The following is a 10,344-nucleotide window of genomic DNA, read 5'->3' on the forward strand; positions in this document are numbered from 1 at the left end:
TAATGACATTCGAATAACAAAAAACAACATTAGTATTGAGCGAATTTTTGTAGTTAATCGCAAGATTAGAAAGAACATATTTAAAAAACCTAAATAGAATTATTACTTCAGTATCCAAGCGTATATATTGTGGCAAAAGTTTGTTTGTTTCTTATTTGGCAAAAACTAGTAGCAAAATATGATATTCCAGTTAATACCAAATTTATTCAAAAACCAGGCACAAAACTAAGGTCTATAGTGTGTAAAAACTACACTGACAAATATCACACCAACATTATTTATAAAATACAATGTGATAACTACCACGACTTCTGTATTGGAGAAACAAGTAGAAAAATGGAAACCAGATTCAAAGAACACAAAAAGTCAACTTCACACGTTTTTGAACACTGCAAATCAAATAAACACAACATAACCATAGAAAACACTCAAATACTAAATAAAGAAACAAACGTAAAATTAAAGAAGCTTTACTTATACGACAGCTCAAGCCCAAAATAAACCAATTACAAAGGAACACCTTTATACCCATATTAATAAATATAATCAAACATCTAAGCACGCCCTCTACATTCCGACATTCAGTTACACAACCCCCTCATACATGTGGTCAACTATCGGTCAGTTACCTCTTTCTTTCCTTGTGAACCTGACGATGACCGAAGAAGGTCGAAATGTTGTTCGCTCCTCTACATAAAAATGTTCTCAACCCAAACCAGTCGTTTTTACATATATATTTGTTCGTTTCTGAATTTCGCGCAAAGCTACACGAGACCTATCTGAGCTAGCCGTCCCTAATTTACTGGTGTAAGATTAGAAGGAGGTCATCACCACCCACTGCCTTCTCTTGGGCTACTCTTTTACCAACGAATAGTGGGATTGACCGAACATAATAATGCCCCCACGGCTAAAAGAGCGAGCATGTTTAGTGTGACGTGGATTCGAACCCGCGACTCATCAAATTACTGGTCGAATGTCTTAATCACCTGGCCATGCCGGTCGTGGCAAAAGTTACGGTACTGGGCGCAACTTTTATTTGTAAAGACACATTTATATTTGATTTGGATGGCTGTCATTATAAGTGGAATGACTAAAATTGCTTTTATTAAGACATTTCACAAGTCCTATCTAAGTTATATCGCGGGTTTTTAGTTAAAATTATATAGCTTCGATTAACAGTGATCCAATAATAAAAAATATACGTAAAGAATGAAATGTGCTTAGGGTGGCTAAACATCCTAATAACACTGAGATGGTTCCAGTTTTACCCTCCATACCACTTGTCGCTGTCAGAAATAGTAAAAGTATAGTTTTTTATGTACTTTAGTGTGAACTTTATGTATGATTTATCAGCATATACTATATAATAGTACTATTTTATATTGCATTTTGGAAATCATCTGACAAAAATTGTAGCGCCCTCTATCGATCGACAGCAGTGATATCTGTGTTGAAAGAATCATTAGATGTGGTAATTCTCCCAAATGTATAAACACTGTGCTGTACCATGAATGCATTCAAGTTTTGTTTCTGTTTCTTACAATGATAGCACCAACAAATGAAGACCACAGTTTTCTGTCTGAGTGCCAGTTTTATGCTCATGATCTGTAAATATGGTTATTTAGCTATTCACCTTCTAGCTCGAATGGTTATCATTACAGTAACAGAGATAAATATAACTGAAACCAGCAGAACAGCTAAAGTCACAGCCACTTTATCATATTAGAGAATAAATATATATCTTCCAGAACATCTGCAATCTCTAGCATATCGCGATAATTCAACAATAATGAAGATGAACCATACAAGAAGTGATAATTCTACATTCGCATGGCCAATCAGGTACAGATTAACAATTGTACACTTGACAAATATGTTAATCGTGACTGAAATGGGTACCTACATGTGCGATAATGGAACATCACGTACCATTCTGTTGGTTGTTCTCCAAATCTGTGGAATGATATGATGGAAAATTGTAAGTTGAACATATGTTTCATCAAAGGATATATATACAATATATCATGTTATAGCCACTCAATTAGTGTAATTAATGATAGTTTGGTGGTTGAAATTTTAACAGTTGAAAGGATGTTACTACAACCCTTAATTTCGAAGTTATTGAGTGATATTTGGAGGGTGATGCTGGTATGAAATCTTATGATAACAACTAGGTCTATCTAACTGAGTTATAGTGGAATTTCTGCAGAGTAGGCTTCAAAGAAGTCGTCATACTTGCAGCTAAGATAGTTGAGATTGTTAAATGAAAACTTTAGAGAAAGTTGTAGTTCAACTAAACTGGTGATGGCTGAAGATGCCTCCCGTTGGTACAGCGGTAAGTCTACAGATTTACAACGCTAAAATCAGGTGTTCGATTCCTCTCGGTGAGTCGCAGCAGATAGCCCGATGTAGCTTTGCTATTAGAAAACACACACATGACTGAAGGTTCTGAAAAATATAATAAAAAGGATTTTTTGGATTCATGGGCTTGAACTCAGTCGACATAATTTTGTGCTATGTTGCTACGCATGTTTGTGCCCAATGGTCTGGTTGATATATAAGTTTTCATAAAATTCTGAAGAAGGGACATACCATTCCTGAACAGTTCGTTCTGTTTGAAAAAAAAACAAAAACATTATGGTGAGTTGTGGAAATCGACGCATTAGCATATGAACTATTTAGATTCAACAAACTATGTGAAACGAAAACTAACTATCCTAATAATATGAACTCTTGAAATGTTTTAGAAATGGTGTGTTTTCTTATAGCAAAGCCACATCGAGTCATTTGCTGAGTTCACCGAGAGGAATCCAACCTCTGATTTTAGCGTTGTGAATCTGTAGACTTACCTCTATACTAGCGGGAGACAGTAATAATTAATATTGTTATCATCAGTATCCTGATATTTGTTTAGTGCTCAAGTAATACTGAATTACTTGTATTTTATGTTGTATCTATAAAAATATATCCAAAATTTAATAACGTAGTTTAACTCTTCTGGTTGCTAGTCTTTTTCCAACATGTCTTGCTCAAAGACACAACAACATGATGCGGACCAATTTTCAACTCATAACTATCCAAGTCCAAAGCCACTTCATTTTCTTTGTTTATTCATATTTGACTTGTATCAGAAAGATGGGTGGTACTATGAAGAAACAAATTACAAAATCTTCCACGTGTTGAAAGCTTAGTTCATTAATTATCAATTCTAACACTCTCTTCCACTGGATCTGGGCTCTATCTCTGTGACAACAATGTGACATTGAAGAACTCGTATACGTATAAGATTGTTCAACTTGTTGACGGATGTCATGGCCAGAATTGTGTGTTTGTACACAGTTCCATATAAAACTAAGCACATTTAATTTCCACTAGTACCTGAAACAAATGTGTTCTGATGTCATAGTTAAGAATTCCTTCACCATAAACACAATAAGGAACGGTCTGAACTACACCTGTATTTACAGTGGTTGGACAAAAGAAAGTGTCTCCTCCTTGAAAATGTTGTTAATTTGTTACATCTTTTATTAGGTAACAGAAACATATATAAAACTATTTGGTGTTAGAATGCACTCGACGAACGAGATCTGTTCAAATATGATCTTATATCGTAATTTTAACACTGGCTTTCGTGAATACCTGAACTTTTCACGATTTTAGTTACATTTTCTCATAAAAAGTGTTTGTCACCTGCTGTAAGTTCCTTATATCTTCTTGTTCAAATTAGCCTACAAAATGATCAAACAGATTTCTCTGTAATTGTAGAGTAACTAAAAGATATCTTAGAAATTGGTTTGTTTTGAATTTCGCGCAAAGCTACACAAGGGCTATCTGCGCTCGCCGTCCCTAATTTAGCAGTGTAAAACGAGAAGGAAGACAACCCTTTTACCTACGAATAGTAGGATTGATCGTCACATTATAACGCCTCCACGGCTGAAAGGGCGAGCATGTTTAGTGCGACGGAAATTCGAACCCGCGACCCTCAGATTACGAGTCGAATATCTTAACCACCTGGCCATGCCGGGCCTATCTTGGAGATAAAAGAACTGATGTTATGAAATGGTCAGGTCAATCACCTGATACACTCCGACTGAAGAAGTTATGGACTGTGTTAAGGCAGTTAACGAAAGATCGCAAGCCAAAAATATATCTTTAATTGAATTCGTTTAAATATTTTTCGTGCTTCTACTTGTAATATTTTCGTTACCCAGTATTTTAAGCATATGTTATCCTTTCTACTACGGAGAAACATGCAAAAGCTATTTCTAGATGCAGACTGGATCGCCTGATAAAACCCTGCTAAGCCTCAAAGGAAAAACACGTAATATAATAGTTTAATACTAACATCATAAAACACAAATAATCCTCTTCTTACCATCAAATTAACATTTATTAATTCTATTCATAATGAAAAATACTTACGTTTTCTCCTATCTCATGAATGACCCCCTGTTCTCAAAATTACTGATGGTGTGAAATATAAAAGATTTTATATTTTAACTTATATTAAATATACTTCTCAATTCCGTATTTTTGTTATTTTTATCAGTCATCGCTAGAGTCGCGGTGTTCCAATTACTAAGTTAAAAGTCATAACAGTAGTAAATACCATTAGGCACTACTGAAATTATAGATTTATATTAAAATGCTATTGGATCGAATACCGAACTTTTGGGTTAGGCTGAATTATTGGCATCAAGATCTCATAGGCTTATTTATTAAAGCATGCAACCGGGTAAGCCTCCTTATGCCTAACCTCACTATGACATCGTTGTTACCGTTGGACTGTTTAGTCTTACAACTACGTGACATTGTTATAGGTTAACTCACTCACAAGTTTAGGCCTATTACAACAAAGTTAATATAGATTTAAATAGAGCTATTTAACGACTGTGTAATGGAATTACTTTGAACGTATCATCACTAAATTAGGACGTAAATTATGCGTAAAACATGAATATCTCACATGTTCAACAACACGTATGACACGATGTGATGTATACTTCACTTCGGTTTGTTTGTTTGTTTGGAAATTTCGCACAAAGCTACTCGAGGTCTATCTGTGCTAGCCATCCCTAATTTAGCAGTGTAAGACTAGAGGGAAGGCAGCTAGTCATCACCACCCACCGCCAACTCTTGGGCTACTCTTTACCAACGAATAGTGGGATTGACCGTCACATTATACACCCCTACGGCTGGGAGGGCGAGCATGTTTAGCGCGACGCGGGCGCGAACCCGCGACCCTCGGATTACGAGTCGCACGCCTTACGCGCTAGGCCATGCCGGGACGCTTCACTTCGGAAAACCACTGATCAACTACATTAACATATTTCCTTCTTCTGTACAGTAATTCCCAAGTTTCAGTTTGGTGAATGTTCGTCCAGTAGTTTGAGTATTGAAATAAGAAAAAATCAAATTTTGTGTCCTACCATACAATATACGAGTATATATATATTAAATTAACGGGAATTCGTCCCGAAATGGAACTCTTACCTTTAACCCTTTTTCTGATATACGAAAATTCTTTGTCTGATGCAGATGTGTTTGGAAGACTGTCTTTTCTTGTTCCAGTAAAGTTGGAAGATGTAATTAAACAAGCTAACACCTGCACATTACGTTATCAAATATTATAGTGAACGATGGTTTTTGTTTATACCCACTTGTTTTTCGTTTAACATTCGTTTGTTTTAAATTTCGCGCAAAGCTACACGAAGGCTATCTGCGTTAGCTATCCCTAATTTAGCAGCGTAAGACTAGAGAGAATGCAGCTAGTCATTACCACTCACTGCCAACTCTTGAGATACTCATTTACCAACGAATAGTGGGATTAACCGTAACATTATAACGCCTCCACAGCTAAAAGGGGCAAGCATGTTTGGTGTGACGGAGATTCGAACCCGCGACCCTCGGCTCACATTACTGAACATATATGTTGTGATTACTGTATTTGATGACCTTAGACGATTACTCAATTGATTCCGTCATAATTTAACGATTACAAATTATATTCTATACTGTGAACGTTACATACGTTCCGAAATGTTATCCTCAAGCAACTAACTTATAAACTCCCTTGAAAACTTTCAAAGGAGTTTCAATGTTAACATGGTACTCTACCTTATGTAGCCATGGCATTACATAACATCCTCTCACACTTACTTTGTTATTTTCAGTTTTCCCCTGAAGAACAAATGTCTACCTTTTAAGTGTTTGGGTTACAGTAAATTGTTTTGTTGTGAACTTCCAACAATGATACACGACGCTACTCGCCATCACCATATTTGGCCAATTTATTTACCAATGAATGCTAGGATTGACCATATATTACATGGCTGAAAGGTCAAGCATATTTGGCGGGACACGGATTCAAACGAGTGACATTTAGACTGCGAGTCAAACGCTCTGACCACCGACCTGGCCATACCAATCCCAGGGATACAGTTTCTTACATTTGTTGAAAATGATTGGTTGGTTGATTTAGTGTTTTACGGCACATAACGGCTAGGCTATCTGCGCCAAACGTCCTATAAAAATAAAGTAAATGTAGTAAAATTCATAAAGGAAATGAAGGTAAAACAAAACAGCATTTAAAAACATAAATAGCATAAAACCAATGTTGACATCCAGTCTACAATGTTAAAAGAGAAACTACAGTAAGAGAAGTTGTAAAGGACTTTCTGTAGCATAATGGTAATTATCATAACTCGCCCGGAAGACTAACATGTAAGTACAAGAACCACCGCCATCTGAAGTTGGCCTTTCCAATCCTTGTTCCGGGTTATGTACCGTTACGGCCTTTATCAATAGGTAAAGTTATAAAAGTTTTAAAGGACATGCAGCAAAATTGTAATAATAACTCGTCAGGATGATTAATGGGCAGCTCAAACAGCAGTGTTAGTCACCTGAAGTTGGCCTTTCCAGTCCTGGTGTCGTGCTACGGCCATTTTCTAATTTCAAATTGAACTAGAGAGATTGTGATTCTTAAAAGGAAACCACAATAAAAAAGGTTTAATGAATAAATATCAAACACTTAAATGGCATTAAAAAGATTAATGGCCTTTAAAAAACTTTATCAAGGTGCACAGTATCACTGTCACCAACGACACTGTCTAACGTTATGGACAAACCTTGGGACAGAACATGTTTAAAATAGTGCCGTCGTTGAGAGTCGTAACGATGGCAAGAAAGTAAAACGTGGCTTATTGTGATCTGAGTGTTACACAAACTACACACTGGTGCATCAGTTCCAGATAAAAGAAAACGATGAGTTAAAAAACTGTGACCAATGCATAGTCTAGTTAGAACAACTTCCTCTTTCTGATCCTTGCGAAAGCAAGACGGCCAAGGTCCAATTTAGGGTTCTTTTGGAAAAGCTTGTATTCGCGTTGCTCACTCCAAGTCGACTGCCAGCTGGCACGGAACCGAGCCTTGAATACAGGACCATAGTCCATGTATGGAATAGGCACTGTGGTGATAGTGCCAGAGAAGATAGATTTAACTGCCGTGTCTGCCAGCTCGTTCCCGCGAATACCAACGTGGCCTGGTATCCAGAAAAACTGGATAAAAGTAGATGTTAATGAGCCAGTCGGTTTTGAATATTGGTGAGAACAGGGTGTGAACCAACGTAAAGCGATTCCAGAGCCAGTAGAGAACTAAGCGAGTCAGTATAAATTATGCAGTTGGAGTACTGCTTAGCTTCAACATAATCCAGGGCAAGAGAAATGGCGTACAATTCAGCAGTGAACACAGAAGCTGCAGAAGTAATTCTGCATGCAAGAATCGAACTGCAACAAACCATGGTAGGGCCCACAGATTCACCTAATTTGGAACCATCCATATAAATTGGAATGGATAGATTGTTCGAAAGATGTTCAGTAAGTAAAAGACGGTACTTCCAATCAGGAGTATCTGCTTTTCTCAGATGACTTAAAGAAATGGCACATTTGAGGACTGCAATAAGCTATGGTGGGATGGGCTGACCAGCAGATACTGCAGTGTTATTCAAGGAAAACCCAATCCATCCAACTGCACTTGGATACAAAGGCCAAAGGGAGCAGCAACAAATCGTCTGTTCTGAAAAAGTATAGCCCACCAAGGAAGGAAAACACAACCCCAGGTGGGATGCTTTGGTAAGGAATGAAGTTTCGAAGAATATAGTAAAAACAGTTGCAGATAGCAAAGGTGCAAAGAAGGTTCACGAGACTGTATGTATAAGCTCTGAACTGGGAAGGTGCGGAAAGCCCCAGAGCAGAGCCAAAGTCCTTGACGATGAATGGGATCTAACATCTTTAAGGCCGAGGTTCTGGAAGAGCTGTAGACCAGTGATCCATATTCGAGTTTTGATCAAATAAGAGCATGATATATCTTTAACATAGAACATCGATCCGCTCCACAACTGGTGATAGAGGACACGGAGGATGTTTAGTGCTCTTGTCCATTTGACCCATAGCTGCTTAATGTATGGTACAAAGGTCAGCTTATGGTCAAAGATAAGCCCCAAAAACTTGGTCTCAGGTACCACAGGCAGCAAAACTTCACCAATACGGAGTTCACGATCAAGGTTAATATCCGGTTGGCAGCAAAAGTGCATGCAAATGGTTTTAGAAAGAGAGAAATTAAAGCCGTTTGCAACAGTGAGAGGGAGTTGTTTGGTGATGGCATTAATCTTTATACTGAAAAGTGTGACACTCAAAACACAGCCCTGAGGGACTCAAAGTTCTTGTAGAAAAGAACGGGAAAGTGTCAAACCCCCACGACTTGGAATCTCCTGTCCATTAAAATTTTTTTTATAAAAATGGGTAAATGGCAACGTAACCCATATATATGGAGGTCTCGCAAAATGCCATACCTCCATGTTGTGTCATAAGCCTTCTCATTCTCAAAGAATATTGATACAAGATGTTGTTTGAGAAAGGCTTCTCTGATTGACGTTTCAAGTCGAATCAGGTGGTCCATGGTGGAGTGCTGTCGTCGGAATCCACATTGGGTAGGCGAGAGGAGGTTGTTTGATTCGAGGAACCAAACCAGATGAGCATTAACCATCCTCTCTAAGGTCTTACAGAACAGCTCGTCAAAACAATTGGACGGTAGTTTGAAGGAATCTTGGGATCTTTCCCAGGCTTAGAGAAAGGTTAGATAATAACCTGGTGCCAGACATTAGAAAAAAAATTCTCCTACCAGATCCAGTTAAAACAATTAGAAAGAGAAACAGGAGATAGATGGCGAAGCATGTCAGTGTACATCATCTGGTCCAACAGATGTACTGCCAAACTGATGAAGAGCCAGTTTCAGTTCCACCAGTGTAGAGAGACGATTATAGTCATATAGACAATCAGTTTGAAAGGAAAGAGATAACCACTTTGCCCGAGTCTTGATGGCCAAGGTGGAGGAACAAGCATAAGTGTTAGATACCTGGCAAAAGTTTTCACCTAGAGTATCGGCGATGCTCCAGATATCAGCTACTTCTTGGCCATCAGAAAGTAAGATCGAGAGGAGGACAGAATTGTAGTGCTCACTGACCTTTCGAACCCTGTCCCATATGACTTTGGAACTGATGGTAGAAGATATGCCAGTTGTGAACTTAATCCAAGATTCCTTCTGGCTTTGACGTCTTACCCATCTAGCATGTGCATGGGTCCGCTGGAAAGTGATGCAGTTTGAAAGTGTGGGATATCTATGGAAAGTATCTCAGGCCTTGAGTATTCCGTGCCATGTGGCAGGCAGGATTCCACCACAGACGAAGATATAGTGGAAAACGTATCGAGGTTTTAGGAATACATTGAACAGCTGCTTGTATAATACAGTCAGGTGTAACCTCAATAGGTATATCGCCAATTGCCTTTGAATTCAAGAGGAGTTCACTGTGTTGAGATGTGGATGTTTCCAGATCGAAACTTCTTTACTGACTTTGGAGAGCCAGCAAGTCCCTCCTAAATAAAAAAGGGGGACATTTGCCCTAAAGGTTTCTCTGAAAGAGAATGTAGGATGAGAAAATGAGGTACAACTGAAGGTACAGATGCTGAAGATTGCTGATCAGTCTTAAGACATGGTCGTTTACCTTTTGACTGTTTTTTTCACTATTTTATTTAAATTTTTACTAGGAGGATCCATAGGAAAAAAAAATTTGGTGCCCACTGACCCCACCCACCATGGAGCCCTATGAGGGGACGAACTACAATGTCAAGCAAGGACATTGCAGCAACGCCAGTGTTTCGTGAGCACTATATCCAAACACCAGCATCAAACACAATGTCCACAACACCCGTTGAGAACTTCCAACACTGGTATTTGGTTGACTCTAGCCCAAGTGTACCAGCCGATTGACCCAAGGGGGCCACCTGTGTA

Source organism: Tachypleus tridentatus, chromosome 3, assembly GCF_004210375.1.
Source record: "Tachypleus tridentatus isolate NWPU-2018 chromosome 3, ASM421037v1, whole genome shotgun sequence".
NCBI lineage: Eukaryota > Metazoa > Arthropoda > Merostomata > Xiphosura > Limulidae > Tachypleus > Tachypleus tridentatus.